At 42.4% G+C, this 16,076-nt stretch overlaps 1 protein-coding gene across 1 annotated transcript in view; it reads right to left on the reverse strand.

Annotated features, from left to right (window-relative positions):
- The window catches only part of rapgef2b (Rap guanine nucleotide exchange factor 2b), a 552,839-nt gene that overhangs the window by 279,061 nt on the left and 257,702 nt on the right, over window positions 1-16,076 (reverse strand). The window lies entirely within an intron of this gene.

Genomic DNA, 16,076 nt, shown 5'->3' on the forward strand with positions numbered 1-16,076 from the left:
TGTGACGTAAGGTGTCAGAGGAATCACGGATGTAGGTGGGAAGGGACTGGACAAGGGGAGAGAGAAGGGAGTCAAGATAACGAGAAATGAATTCTGTGGGGCAGGAGCAAGCTGAGACGATCGGTCTACCGGTGCAGTTCTGTTTGTGGATTTTGGGTAGGAGATAGAAGCGGGCCGTCCGAGGTTGGGCGACTATCAGGTTGGAAGCTGTGGGAGGAAGATCCCCAGAGGAGATGAGGTCAGTGACAGTCCTGGAAACAATGGCTTGATGTTCAGTGGTGGGGTCATGGTCCAGGGAGAGGTAGGAGGAAGTGTCTGCGAGTTGACGCTCAGCCTCCGCGAGGTAGAGGTCAGTGCGCCAGACAACAACAGCACCACCCTTGTCAGTGGGTTTGATGACAATGTCAGGGTTGGACCTGAGAGAATGGAGTGCAGTAAGTTCAGAGAGAGAAAGGTTAGAATGGGTGAGAGGAGCAGAGAAATTGAGACGACTAATGTCGCGCCGACAGTTCTCAATGAAAAGATCAAGAGAAGGTAAGAATCCAGAGGGAGGGGTCCAGGTGGAGGGAGAATATTGGAGATGGGTAAAAGGATCCGTTGAACTGGGAGAGGTCTCCTGCCCAAAGAAGTGAGCACGGAGACGAAGAGTTCAGCATCATGCCGAGCCTGAAATTCATTGAGGTGAGGGCATAAGGGTATGAAACTAAGTCCTTTGCTGAGCACTGAACGTTCAGCATCGGAGAGGGGAAGGTCAGGAGGTATAGTGAATACACGGCTGGGGTTGGGATTGGAAGATGGGGTGGGGACAGAGGGACGGGCAGGGGTGGAGGGTCCTAGATGGGTGTTGGTGTCGATGAGTTGTTGGAGCTTGCGTTCCTTAGCACTTGAGAGAAAGAGAAAAAGTTTTTGTTGAGTCGTCGGATGAGCCGAAGAATAAAATGAAACTGGGGGCACGCGCAGCTTTGAAAAAGGGTACGGCGGTGCTGCTGGAGGGAGAGGTCGAGTGTGTTCATATGGCGGCGCATACTTTTAAATAAAATCAAGATTTCTGCCTTTACCATCATTACCTGTGGCTGAAAGATTTTCTCCCCAGCTGCTCTCTAATTCTTAGGCCAGTTACTTTAAATCTATGTCCCTTTGTTATTGAGCTCTTTGCTAAGGGAACTAGATTCTTCCTTTCCAAGCCCTTCAAAATTTTATGCACCTCATTAATATCTCCCCTCAGCTTCCTCTGTTCCAAAGAAAACAACCTCCACCTATCCAACTTTTCATTATAGTTAAAAAATCTCCATTCTTGGCAACATCCTCATAAATCTCCTCTTCTCTCTGTAGTACATTAACATCACTCTTGTGCTACAGATCACTAATATATCAAAAAGAGCAGTGGCCTCAATACTGATCCCTCCAATCTGAAAAACAACCATTTGTCACTACCGTCTGCTTTTTGCTCCTTAAGTCAAATTTAGATCCACATTACCTAGCCGTTTAACCCTTTAAGTGTCCTCAAAATCAATCATTAATCTATAGCTCTTACATCTTTCTTAATTTGCCTGCAAATCTGCTCCCCCATCAACTTTTAACTATTTGGTGGCCTATTGTACACACCCAATACTGTCAGAATACTTCTATTGTTCTCCAATTTCAGCAATATGCAACTGTTTTTGACCCTTCATCTACAATTGTTCTCCAATTTCAGCAATATGCAACTGGTTTTGACCCTTCATCTACATCATCCATTCCAGTGCCATCATAGCTTCTTTGATCAATGTTTCTTTTATGTTCCCACCAATACCCTGTTCTTTTCTTTCCTCTCTTTCCTTAATACATGGACAGGAATATTATGTTCTCAATTCTGCTCCTCTTTGAGCCAATAGGTATCTGTTATCATCACTAATTAATAGTCCCCATGTGGGGCCTTGTGCCTGTAGCTCAGCAACTGAATTTACCATGCTCTGTGCATTTATTCATTTGCCGTCCAAACCCAGATTAGATTACTTCACATTTATCCCATCTGATCCCTCCTACTTGTGAAGTATTCTTTACTCTAGTGCAATTCATATCTCCTAGTTCTCTTCACACCTTGCTTTCTCCCCCGAAACATTTTATGCAGGTGCCGATCCCCTACAATAATATACAATGCCATTAATCTATATCGTCCATGAAACTGTGGACATAAATATATAACTTAAATCCCACAACATGCCCATAATACTTGTAATAAAATTTTAATTTATTTAAACATGATATATCATTTGCCCTGACCATTTGTTGCATAGTACTTGATACAAAACTCCATCAAGAGCAATCCATGAAACATCCAATCAGGCGCTTTTATCAGTCTTTTATTTTTAATATATATACTTATATAAAAACAAATTCAAGGACAGAAGCACATAAGTTGTCTCTTTCCAGAATTCTACTTCTCAATTACAATATCCCTTCCATACATTAAACTAACCAAATAACATTTGGAAAACAAACGATTACAAAGTTGATCTTGGCCAACCTTCAGAATTGATGAAAAATGTGACAACTCACATTGCTCCCAATACTTCTGACATCTGCACAATCTATGAAATATTAATATCACATAGTTGTGTATTCATTCTATGTTACATTGCAGCAGAATTTATAGAGTGTAGTTTGAATTACATCACCGAGTTCAACACTTAGAATCAAAGAAAAAGAATTCCTAGCAGATACCTGTTTTGTTGCAGCATAAATGATGCCATTTCTAAATATAGAAAACGTTTAACCATAGCTGAAGAAATAAGGCCAGAGATAAATAAGTTTCCTCGAATTCCAATCCATTTACAAATAGATACTCAAGAAGCTAATAATCCACAATGTATTAAAACAGGAAAAAACAAAGTTTGACTCACAAATAACCACAGAAACAAAAGGAGAAAAACTCAAAAATAATTTATCAAACAATAGATAAAAGGGCTCCCCAATGATTTAACTATTTTGCCCAAGGTCAGCTGAACCACAGAAAACTTTAATCCCCAGCTTGTGCAAAGTTAACAGATCTTAACCTAGGTGGTGGTGGGGATTATAATTAGGCCTAACAATCCTAAATCAGAGAGAGGACCCACTGTTGATCACTATCAGAAAGTCACAGAACTGCAAAATGGTACAGCACAGAGGAGCCCATATGGCCATTCATGCCAGTGCTGGCTCTCTGAAAGAGCTACCAATTAGGTCCCCGGCTGCTCAGGGATCGCGTAACTATCCTACTAGATGTGTGCTCATGTAGACAATGAGAAAAGCATCAGGTTTAGGTGCAATATACCTTGTGCTCAGAAAGCCTACTGACATGTTTAAAAAGTTCACACATTAGCAGTTTTTTGGGCGAGGTACCAGAGGGAAAAGCAAAGCCTATGGCAGGGAGTTGACATATTCTTAGTCAACATATTCATCAACTACATTGTTAACCTGTCCTGCAGCCTTCAAAGGTTTGTGCACAAACAATCTGACAAAACTTGATACCAAGCCAAAGGAGGAGATTTTAGGACAAATGAGCAAAAAGATGGGCCAAAATTCTAAGTTTTCAAAGCATCTTTTTTTAATTTGTTCTTGGGACGTGCATATCACGAGCAAGGCCATGATTTATTGCTTAACCCTAATTACTCTCCAGAAGGTCATGGTGAGTCGCTTTCCTGAACCACTGCATGTCTAGGTGGAGGAGGTACACCCATGTTGTTGTAAGGGAGGGAGTTCCAGGTTTTTGACCCGACTACAGTAAAGGGATGAGAATATTGTTCCAAGTCAGAATGGTGTGTGACTCAGAGGGAATTGCAGGTGGTGGCGTTCCCACACACCTGCTGCCCTTGTTCATCAAGGTGGTAAAGGTTGTGGGTTTAGAGTGTGCAGTTGAAGGAGCCTTGGCAACTTGCTACAGTGCATCACATAGTTGGCACACATTATTGCCACTGTGCCACTGGTAAAGAGAATAAGGTGGTGGGTGGGTGGAGTGCTGATCAAGTGGGCTGCTTCATCTTGGATTGTTTCAAACTTCGTAGGTGTTGCTGGAGCTGCACTCATCCAATGGAGACTATTCCATCATGATCTTGACCTCTCTTGTGGAGGATGGGAGGCAAGCTACTCACTGCAGAATGAGGATTGTTGGACCTAAGTCACTAGTCTGATGCCGTGATGTCAAAGGCAGTCACTCTCGCCCCACATCTGGTATTCAGCTCCTTTGTTCCATGTTTGGACCAAGGCTGAAATGAGGTCTGGAGCTGCAACCTCTGACCCACTCTGGTAACCACAGTATTTATATGCCTGGTCCAGTTAAGTTTCTGGTTAACGGTAACCCTCAGGATGTTGATGGTGGAGTATTCAGAGATGGTAATAATATTGTATGTCAAAAGAATATGGTTAGATTCTCTCTTGTTGGAGATGGTCATTGCCTGGCACTTGTGTGGCACAAATGTTACTTGCCAGTTATCAGTCCAAGCTTGAATGTTGTCCAGGTCTTGCTGCATGTGAACATGGACTGCTTCAGTATCTGAGGAGTTGCAAATGGTACTGAACACAGTGCAATCATCAGTGAACAAAGCCACTTTCGACCTTCTATTGGAGGGAAGATGATTGCTGAGGCAGCTGAAGATGGCTGAGCCTAAGTCACTGATCTGAGAAATACCCAAGTAATGTCTTGGGACTGAGATGCCTGGCCTCCAACAACTATCTTGCTTTGAGCAAGGTATGACTCCAGTCTGTGGAGAATTTTTTCTGATTCCCATTGACTTCAATTTGGGTTACAGCTCCTTGATACCACACCCAGTCAATTGCTGCCGGGATGTCAAGTGTGGTCACTCTCCTTTTTTCCCCATGTTTGGACCAAGGCTGCAATGAGGTCTGGAGTTGAGAGGCCATGGCAGAACCCAAACTGAGCACCATTGAGCTGATTAAGTGCCACTTGTTAGCACTAGTTGTGCAACACTACCATTATGCTAAATGGAAATAGACTCAGAATAGATCTAGCAGCTCAAAGCTGGATATCCATGAGGCATTGTGGGCTACCAGCTACAGAAGAATTGTATTCAACCATAATCTATAACCTCCCAGCCCAACATGTCTCTCACTCTGCTATTACCGCCAAGCCAGGGGACTAACCAATGAGGATTGCAGGAGGGTATGTCAGGTGCAGCACCAGGCATGCCTAAAACTGAGATGCTAACGTAGTGAAGCTACAACACAGGACTACATGCATGCTAAACATTAAAAGTCACAAGCTAAGTGATGCCACAATACCCTCCATCACTTTGCTGATTGATTGACAGTAGATATATGGGGTGGTAATTGACTGGATTGGATTTGTCCTGCTTTCTGTGGACACGACAAACCTGGGCAATTTTCTGCATTGGTGGATAGATGCCAGTGTTGTTGCTGTACTGGAAGAGTCTGCTTAAAGGGGCAGCTAGTTCCGGAGCACAAGTTTTCAGTACTCTAAGCAGGTTGTGGCCAGGGCCCATAGCCATTGCTATTTCCATTGCAGCCAACCTTTCTTGATGTCATGTGGAGTGAATCAAATTGACTGGAAACTGGCATCAATGATGATGGGGAACTTCAGGAGGAGGCCAAGATGTACTTGGCACTTCTGGCTAAAGATGGCTTCAAATATTTCAGCTTTATCTTTTGCACTGTGGTTCTGGGCTCCTCCATCATTGAAGATGGGAATGTTTTTGGAGCCTCGTCCTCCAGTTCATTATTTAATTTCCCACCACCATTCAAGAGCAGAGCTTTGATCTGATCCATTGGTTGTGGATCACTCAACTTTTTACAATTTATATAGATGTCCTGGATGAAGGGACCAAAGGTGTGGGGTGGAATCATCCCAGATTTGTACAAAGTGCGGTAGCAGGCGAGTAAAATGATGTTTTACCTGCCGGCTGCAATGGTGGCTTCTCATGCCTTTTTGTCCCAAGCCCCACAGCATTAATTATGCATTCCCAGAAAACATGCCGTTTTGATGGTGGGCAGGCTCCTATTCGCCTGCCACGCCATCACCTCGCCGCTTCATCACACAGGCCACCACATTTCAAGTACAGCCACGTGCAAACCTCTCAGTACTTTCAGCCCAGGACTGCTTCACAAAAGATATGGCCCCGAAGGGCAAAAAGACTGCAGCCCCCAGGCTTTGGATGCTGTGGAGGCCCGCCGTGATGTCCTCTACCTCTGGCCGCAGGAGGGGCAGTAACATTACCACTCTGGCTTGGTAGGTGATAGCAGTGGTGATCAGTTCCAGTGCTGTACAGAAAAGGTTGGCCATCCAATGCAGATTGAGGATAAATGATCGCATCCATGCTGCCAGGGTAAGGCAACCATCTCATCACTTTAAACTCACACCCTCAAGCCCATCACACATTCATAGGCATCTCACTCACTGCCAGCTCAAGGGGCATCACCACTTACTTTTTCACACTCACCCTCACATCTCCATCTGACTTCATCTGCTCTGGAGGCTGCCTCCTCAACCCTCACCATCTTGAGGCCACTTGCACAGATCAACTTGTGCCCCCATACAAACTCTGGAATACCCCCTTCCTCAGTACAGCCCTCACCCTGCAGCCTCTTCCCTTGCCTGAGGACACTTCTCCCCCTTCCCCAAGCAAGCCCTAGCCCTACAGCCATACCAAACCACCCCAGCCTTATGGCTGGTCTACTAGATAGAGATTTGCCCGTGAGCTCCCCTAAAGTGCTGTGGTACTGTCTGCAAAGACTGGCGCTGATGACTGCAAATACTGCCTGAGGCGAGGTAGGCAAACAAACCTCAAAGTCTCGAGCGAAGTGTAGCTCACCCGGTGCATGTCACTTAAGTGCAGTTGTGAAACATGTTGTTGGGTGGACAATCCAGTGCGTGTGGAGGTTGTGGGGGGGGGGGGCGGGGATGAGCCCGAGCCCGGCGGGCTAGCCTTATAATGATATGCAGATGTATTACAAACAGATTCCTGATATCCGATGGCAGGAAATACAGCCAATGGGCTGAGTGAACCATCACAAACTGGCTTCACACATCATAAAACCGATTTTTGGCCTTCTCACCATATTGTTTGCTCATACCGCGGAGCACGCCCAATGCCAGAGGGCGCAGAAAATTCCACCCATGGTTGCTAAATTTGCAGATGATACAAAGGAAGGTAGGAAAGTAAGTTGTGAAGAGTAAATAAGGAGGCTACAAAGGGATATAGATAGGTTAAGTGAGTGGGTAAAGATCTGGCAAATGGAGTATAATGTGGAGAAAATATGAAATTGTTCATTTGGCAGGAAGAATAAAAAAGCATATTATCTAAATGTTGAGAGAGTGCAGAGCTCGGAGATGCAGAGGGATCTGGATGTCCTAGTGCATGAATTGCAAAATGTTAGTATGCAGGTACTGCAAGGGCAGAATATTACCCAGCGTGCAGGGACGGGCCAGACACACTGACGGTAAAATGACACAAGATGACGTCGGACGTGCGTCTCAACGTCTCCGCATGTCATTTTGATATTGCACTCGGCGGGCATACGGCGGAGGCGGCTGAGTGTCCAAACTGTCAATGGCTTATTAAGGCCATTAATAAAGCAATTTACCCTATTAATAACGCTGCCTGTCCAACCTTAAGGTTGGTGGGCAGGCAAAGAGTCCAAGTGGCCTTTGTATTTTCCAAGAAACCTCATCCACGGACAGGATGAAGGCTCCTGAAGGTTTTATAAAATTACTAAGTAAATTTCACAAACGTGTCCCAGCTTATGTGACACTGTCACATGAGGAGACATGTTTAAATAATTTCTTATTTTATTTTAAGAAAACTTTTATTATTCACTTAATCTCCAAGGCAGCTCCGTGCCTCAAGGAGATTGCTGCACTCTTTCGCACTGAGTGCTACTGGCCGCGCATTACGCTGGGTGGGCCTTAATTGGCCTGTCTGCATAAAATGGCAGCACGCAGCCGAGCGTGGGTGACAATTGGCTCCGTGCCCGCCCGCTATAGGTAAGATTCTACCCCAATTACTTAGGAAAGCTAATAGAATGTTATTGTCTATTGCAAAAGAACTGAATACAAAAGTAGAGGGTTTATGCTTCAGTTTTACAGGACATTGGACAGACCACACCTGGAGTACTGTGTGCAGTACTGGTCTCCTTATTTAAGGATGGATGTAAATGCATTGGAAACAGTTCAGAGAAGGTTCACTAGACTAATACCTGGAAGGGGAGGGTTGTCTTATGAGGGACTATTGGACAGGCTAGGCTTGTATCCACTGGATTTAGAACAGTAAGAGATAATTCGATTGAAACATGAGATCCTCAGGGGACTTGACAACGTGGATGTGGAAAGAATGTTTCCTCTTGTGGGAAAACCTAGAACCGGGGCCACCATTTCAAAATAAGGGGTCATCCATTTAAGACAGAGATGAGGAGAATTTTTTCTGAGGGTCGTGAGTTTTTGAAACTCTCTTCCTCAAAGGGCGGTGGAAGCAACGTTTTTGACTATTTTTGAGGCAGAGCGAGATAGATTCTTGATAAGCTAGGGGGTGTGTGAACGTGTGCGTGTATGTATTTTTGTTCGTATGTAACTCTGTCTATAGCATGCTGCTTCTCACCGTTGGCATACAGGTAGTCCCATGTTTTAGCTTCATCAGGTTGGCATCTCATTTATAGGCATGCCTGATGCTGCACTCCTCACTGAAGCAGGATTAGTCTCCTGGCTTGATAGCAATAGCAGAGTGAGGGATAAGCCAGGCCACAAGTTACCAGATTGTGGCTGAATACAATTCTGCTATGGCTGATGGCCCACAAGCCCAGTTTTGAGCTGCTGCATCTGTTCTAAGTCTATCCTATTTAGCATGGTGTTAGACTTCATCTCCACAAGATTTGGATGGTCACTCCTGCCAGTGCTGTCATGGACAGATGCATCAAAGGCAAGTAAATTGGTGAAGTCAAAGACAAGTATATTTTTCCCACATGCTGGCTCTCTCACCACCTACCGTGGGCCCAGTTCGACAGATATATCAAGGACTCAGCTAACTTGGTCAACCACGCTTGGTGATAGACAATGAAGTTCTCCACCCAGAATATATTCTGTGCTCTTGTTACCCTCAGTGTTTCTTCCAAGTGGTGTTCAACACGGAGAAGTACTAATTCATCAGATGAGGAAAAGCAGTGGTCATCAGCAGGAGGTTTCTTTGTCCATGTTTGAGCTGATGACATGAGACTTCATGCTATCCAGACTCAATGTGAGGGCTCCGAGGAACACTTCCCTCCTGATTGTATACCAGCATGCCGCCGCCATCTCTAGTATTCACCTCTGGCACAGACCATACCCAGAATGTGAAGAAGCAGTCTGGGACATAGGCTGTAATTTATGATTGGGGAAGAATGACTGTCAATTTGTGAGACAGCTCTCTCAATTTTGGCACAAGTTCCCAGATGTTAATTAGTAGCACTTTGCAGGGTTAGCTAGACAGGGTTTACCTTTGCCGTTTCCGGTTTCTAGGTCAGTGTCGGGTGGTTGGTCAGGTTTTATTCTTCTTCAATTCTTCTGCAGTTGTTTGATAGAACTGAAGTGGTTTGCTAGGCCATTTCAGAGGGCAATTTAAGAGTCAATCTCATTGCAGTGGGTCTGAAGTTACCATGTAGGCAATACTAGTCTAAAGCCAGAAAATCCCCCACACCCTTAAGGAGTTCAGTGGTGAATTAGATGAGTTTTTACAATAATCTAATTTATTAACATTACTAATGAGACTAGTATTTTGTAATTGATTGAATTTAAATCCACTCAGCTGCCATGATGAAATTTGAACTCATGTCTGAAGCACTGGTCTGGTCCTCTGCAATACTCATCTAGTAACATTACCACTACGCTAATGTCCCCATCTTAAAGTAGGAGAAAAAGGTGGAGGGGTTTAAGAGGGAAATTTCAGACCTTAGGATCCAGGGATCTTGAGATACAACCACCTAAGATGAGCAATTGGAGCTCTGGCTGCACAACAGCAATATTTAAAGCATATGTAAATAAAACAAAATTTTGGAAACCCTCAAGATAAAAGTTAATAAAATGGTATCATAGGATTACATAGAATATACGGTACAGAAACAAGTCATTCAGCCCCAACAATCCACTCCCGCGTTTATGCTCCACTAGAGCTTCGTCCTATCCTTCTTCATCCAAATCTATCATTGGAACCCCCTATTCCTTTCTCCCTCAAATGCTTGGCTAGCTTCCCCTTAAATACATTACACTATTCATTTCAACCATTCCCCTTTGGTACCTAGTTCCACACTCTTACCACTCTTTGGGTAAAGAAGTTTCCTCTAAATTCTCTATTGGAGTTCTTCGTGACTATCTTTAACTGGCCTCTAATTATGCTCTTCCCCACAAAAGGATACACTGCCTCTGTAGCCTCTCCATCAATACATTTCATAATTTTAAAGACCACTATTAGGTCATCCGTCAGCCATCTTTTTCAAGAGAAAAGAGATTCAACCTGTCAATCCAGTTCTTTATTTTTTACCTTTACAGGATGTGGCCGTCGCTGACAAGGCCACCATTTGTTGTCCATCCCCAAGTGCCCTTGGGAAGATGGTGGGGTGGCCTTCTTGAATCACTACAGTACATGTGATGTAGGCTGTTAGGAAGGGGCTTCCAGGAATTGACCCAGTGACCGTGAAGGAACAACAATATAGTTCCAAGTCAGGATGGTGTGTTGGCATCCTGATTTGCATCTTTCACACTTCTTAAATTAAGAGACACACATCTAAATTGAATCCTCATTTAACTCCTTCTATTGATTGTATATTAATTGTATTTAATTCTGGGCAGGTGGTGGCCATTAACTAAGGATTCATGTGTGTCCCAATAAAAAGACACTGACTAAAGCTGTGGTCATTGGTTTGGGAGGAGCTTGCTTGTATTCTGTATCTGCCTCCCAACTTGAAAATGCCCCATTTATCCTTACTCTTTTCTCCTTGTCTGTTAATCAATCCTCTATCATGCTAATATATTACCCCCCCACCCCACCACTTCATGAGCTCTTAACTTGCGTGTGGCACCTTACTGAACTTTTTTGGAAAGCCATTTACCAACTGCCTTTTACCTACTCCACTATTTACATCTTCAAAAAACTCAAATAGCTTTGCCAAACATGGTTTCCTTTTCGTAAAACTGTCGACTTTATTTGATCACACAATGATTTCTAAGTGCATTGTTAAGACTTACTTAATAATAGATTCCAGCAATTTCCCAATGACTGATGTTTGGCTAACTGGCCTGTAGTTCCTGGTTTACTCTCCCTCCTTTCTCAAATAGCAGTGTTATATTTCCTAACTTCCAATCTGCTGGAACCATTCCAGATCCTAGGGAACTTTGGGAAACCATAGCCAGCAGATCAACTATCTCTGTAGCTGCCACTTTTAGGACCCTATGATGTAGGCCATCAGGTCTGGGGATTATCCCTCAAGTTTCTCCAGTACTTTCTTCTCTGTTGATATCAATTACCTTAGTCTCTTCAATCTTTTTAGCCCATCGATTACCATCTATTTCCAGTACATATCTTATGTCTTCTACTGTGAAGATTGACACACAATATTTGTTCAATGTCCTTGCCACTTCCTCATTCCCCATAATAATTTCTCCTGTCTCCACTTCTAAAGGACCAAGGACCAATATTTATGTTAGTTATTCTCTTCCATATTATATACTGTAAAGGCTCTTATGACAAGCTTTAATATTCCCAGTCAGTTTATTTAGTTTGAAGGGTTCCTCCAACAGTAAAAATACTGTTGGGCAGATTATTACACAAGAAATAAGAGGAGCTTGTAAGAAAGGTAATGTAATAATCACAGGCAAGTTTAATCTTCACGTAGGCTGGAGAAATCAAATTGACAGAAGTGGTTTGGAGCACAAGTTCATAGAATGCATTTGAAACAGTTTCCTTGAGCAATACATCGTGGGACCAACTAAGAAAAGGCTATTTTAGATCCTGCCTTGTCTAATGAGTCAGAGTTCATTTGTAATCTCATGGTAAGAGATCCTCTGAATCCAGAGTTCAAGTGTTGTTGGTAAGTCTGAAACTAGTGTCAAGCTTTAATAAAGCTAATTACATAGGCATGAGGGGCAAGTTGGCTAAGGTAGGTTGGGAAATTCAGTTAAAAGGTATGGGGGTTGATAAGCAATGGCGAACATTTAAAGAAATATTTTATCATTTTCCAAAAATTTACATTCCATTGAGAAACAAAAATTCCAGGGAAAAAATGATTCATCTATGGCTAATTAAAGAGGTTAAGCGTAATATTTGATTAAGAGACTTTAAATATTGCCAAGAGGACTCTGAGGAATGGGACAGGTTTAAAAATCAGCAAAGAATGACAGGAAAATTGTTGGAGAAAATAGAATATGAGCAAACTAGCAAACAATAAAAAATGTAACAGCTTCTACAAATATATAAAAAGGAACAGAGTAGGTGTGGATCCCTTGCAGGCTGAGACAGGAAAACTTATAATAGGGAATAAGGAAATGACAAACATTAGACAAATATTTTGTGTCTGCCTTTACAGGGTAGAAGAGACAGAAACGTACCAGAAATAGTGAGAAACCAAGGATAAATGAGTAAGAAACTTGTAAGTAATTAATATTGATAAAGTAAATGAGCTGGGGAAATTAATAGAAATTAAAGCTGACAAGTCATCTGGACCTGATGCTTATTTACCAGGATTCTAAAAGAGGTGGCTACAGAGATAGTGGACACACTGATTGTCACCTTCCAAAATTCCTTACATCCCACAACAGTCCCCAGAGATTAGAAGGTGCAAGTGTAACACCGCTGTTCAAGAAAGCTGTGTACCTCCCTAGAGAAAAGGGGCTTTACATCTCCCCATCACTATCTATTGGATCACCATTTCAATCTGAAGATAAGTGTCTGCATCTAAAATTTGATGTGTTCATTAAATGACAAAAGCTGACTTCTCCTGTCACATCAAATCATTCCAGCCACTTCTCAACTGGTAAGGGTAATAAATGACTGAATAGAGAAACCTTGAAAAGAGAATGTCGAAGGCCTTTAAAATTATGAAAGGTGATAGACACAATGGCCCAGATCTTCTGGTCTCCAGGCGGTCGTACCCTGGAGGTAATCCGAAAGGTGCACTGGGAGACCCCTCAGAAGGACTCCATGAGAATTGCCCAAGAAATTTCAACTTCCATTGGGCAATTACTCTGCATCTGAAACTTTCCGAAAGAGAGTTAGAGTCGAACACTTTGGATGGTTCGAACTCACTCACCAGAATAGTTACTCAGGAAAAGTTAGAAGGATTAAAACCAGTTCTAACTCCTGGGTAACTATACTACTGACCCCCTGATGACCCTGCCCCCTAACACCTGACTACCCGCCCTCGACCACCCCCACACCCCCAACCCCCCCACCACCCCCCCCCCCCCAACCCCCCTACCGACCATCCTATAACTACAAAGCAGGGACTCCCAAACAAGTACACTACATTTCGAGGGCAGCCCAGTTCAGAAGTCCAGGCAAGAAATGTGGAGCTCCAGTGCACGGTAAGTAAATATGACAGTGATTGCCACTCCAGGGAGCATTCGACACGGAAAAGCAAAACAAAAGGCCATCAATATAAGATAGCCACCAAGAAATCAAATAGGGAATTCAGAAGGAATTTCTTTAACCAGAGAGCAGCAGAATGTAGAACTCTACCAGAGAGTGGTTGAAATGAATAGCATAGCTGCACTTATGGAAAGGATAGAAATGCATATGAGGAAGAATGAAATAAGGGGTTTAGCTGATAGTTAGAGGAGGAAAGACAGAAGGAGACTCGAGTGGAGCATAAACACCAGCATGGACTAATTGTGCCGAATGGCCTGTTTCTATCCAGTACATCCTTTGTAAGGGAATTCAGAAGAAACTGCTATACCCACAAGAATGTGAAATTCACTACCAAAGGGAGCAGTTGAGGTAAATAGTATAGAATCGTTGAAGGGGGAGCTAGTTAAGCATTGGAGGGAGAAGAGAATTGAGGGTTATGCTGATAGAGAGTTATATGAGGAAGGACGGGAGGAGACTCAAGTGGGGCATTAATGTCAGTGTGGACTGGTTGGGCTAGAGGCAACCCATGAATGCGACCTCAACAAAGAAGTCAAGACGATCAGGGCAGGGATGTGGCAAAAGCAGAATATTGGTGAAAAGTGGCATTCTACAGTGCAACAATAAATTGCATTTATATATTGCATCTCTAATATAATAAACTGTGCCAAAATGCTTTGCAGTTAAAACCACACACAAAGCAATGATGGGTGAAGGGTCATGGGAGAATGATGTAAACACTAAGTTCTGAATAGATTTTTTAAGCAGGGGAAAGAGATGGTTGGACAAAGGGCAATTATCTAAGAGTGTAGGATCAAGGTAGCCGAAAGCTCTGAGGGAAAAAATCTGATCAAAAAGCTGCACCAAAGAGTACCAGGCTTAATTCTGAAAGTTCCCAACATCAACATAGAACTACTGTGCAGAATTTTTGAGGCATTTTTTTGAGGATAGGGTATACTTTCAATTTCCCCAGGGGGTGCAAAATCTATAGTCAAGGATCCAAGTAACCAGCTTCCAGGCCTCCCAAAATATTACTTTTAATAAATCAACCAGGTGCTGCAACAGCAGCAGGGGGATAACTTTCTTTCCAATTTTTTTTCTACTACTGTGCCATAATGTGTAGCTAAAGCAGACAACTCAGTAGTGTAAGGAATCAGACTTCTTCATTTCACTGATTTGCTGAGTTATTGCTACATCTTGCAACTCTTTTCTCTAGTTCAAAAGCATAACATTTCGACTACAAATTTGTTATGAAATGATCAAATACTTGACTTCCACAATTCTCGAGCTACATGACCAATTTTATACCCTACCAACTCAATAACAAGCCTCCAAATAGCAAGCAACATTCCAGTAAACAGGTTGAATTCATTTTTTTAATATATAATCCTTTACAGGATGTGAGCATCATTGGCAAGGCCAGCTTTTATTGCCCACTCCTAATTGCCCTTGAGGCGGGGATGATGGACCACATTTTAAAACTGCTGTAATCTATATTGGGAGGGAGTTCCGAGAGTTTGACCCAGCAACAGTGAAGGAACAGCAAAATAGTTCCAAGTCAGGATGGTGTGATGCTTGGAGGGGAACTTGCAGGTGATGGTATTCAATGTGTCTGTTGCCCTTGTTCTTCTAGGTGGTAGAGGTTGTTGGTTTGGAAAATGCTGTCGAAGGAGCCTTGGTTAGAATCCTCAAATGGTTGGTTATAAAATGACTACTTAGTAGCATTCTGAAAATATTTTTCATTTTACATATTATATAAACTTCAAGCTATTACAGAAATAATCTGTAGTTGAAAAAACAAAAACAGAAAGAACATTTATATAAAAGCAAAATACTGCAGGTGCTGGAAATCTGAAACAAAAACAGAAAAACTCAGCAGGCCTAACAGCATCTGTGGAGAGAAAAACAGAGTTAAAGTTCATAGGACTCTTCTTCAGAGCATTTGTATGTGTACAAGGAAACCATCTTTTTAGGTGTAAAATTTTGAAGATAAAAGGTAACCTTTTTACTTTGTGTTTTAACAGTAATCTTTTTAAATATCTGAAACCAGCCAACACATCTCTATTTTTCATGTTTTAAATTAACAATTTTTGCATAATTTGTAAAGTTACTCCTTATAACTGACTGATAAAAATTGAGGATCTGCCTCTCATATCATCTAAGTCTCATTTTGTAATTTTAATTCATCACTAGCAAACAGTTTTCCACTAGTAAAATTGATCCAACTCAAAACCGGAACAACGACCAGAGTGAACCAAACAAAGCTTGGCTTTTGTGTTGCAAAGAAAAAATAAGTGTAGTTTACATTTTCCTGTGCCACTGCAGGAGAGAATAATGGATTTTATTTTAACTGACATTGTAGCATTTTGACAGTCTGTACTGTTTTGTTCAATTATCAATCTAATGAAGAAAAGTTAAAAAACAAAGAAAATCTAAATGATCTGTACCCAAGAGATGAATAAAGCTAGTAAGACAAACTTTTAATAGTTTACTGGTTATCTT

Source organism: Carcharodon carcharias, chromosome 1 (genome assembly GCF_017639515.1).
Source record: "Carcharodon carcharias isolate sCarCar2 chromosome 1, sCarCar2.pri, whole genome shotgun sequence".
Taxonomy (NCBI): domain Eukaryota; kingdom Metazoa; phylum Chordata; class Chondrichthyes; order Lamniformes; family Lamnidae; genus Carcharodon; species Carcharodon carcharias.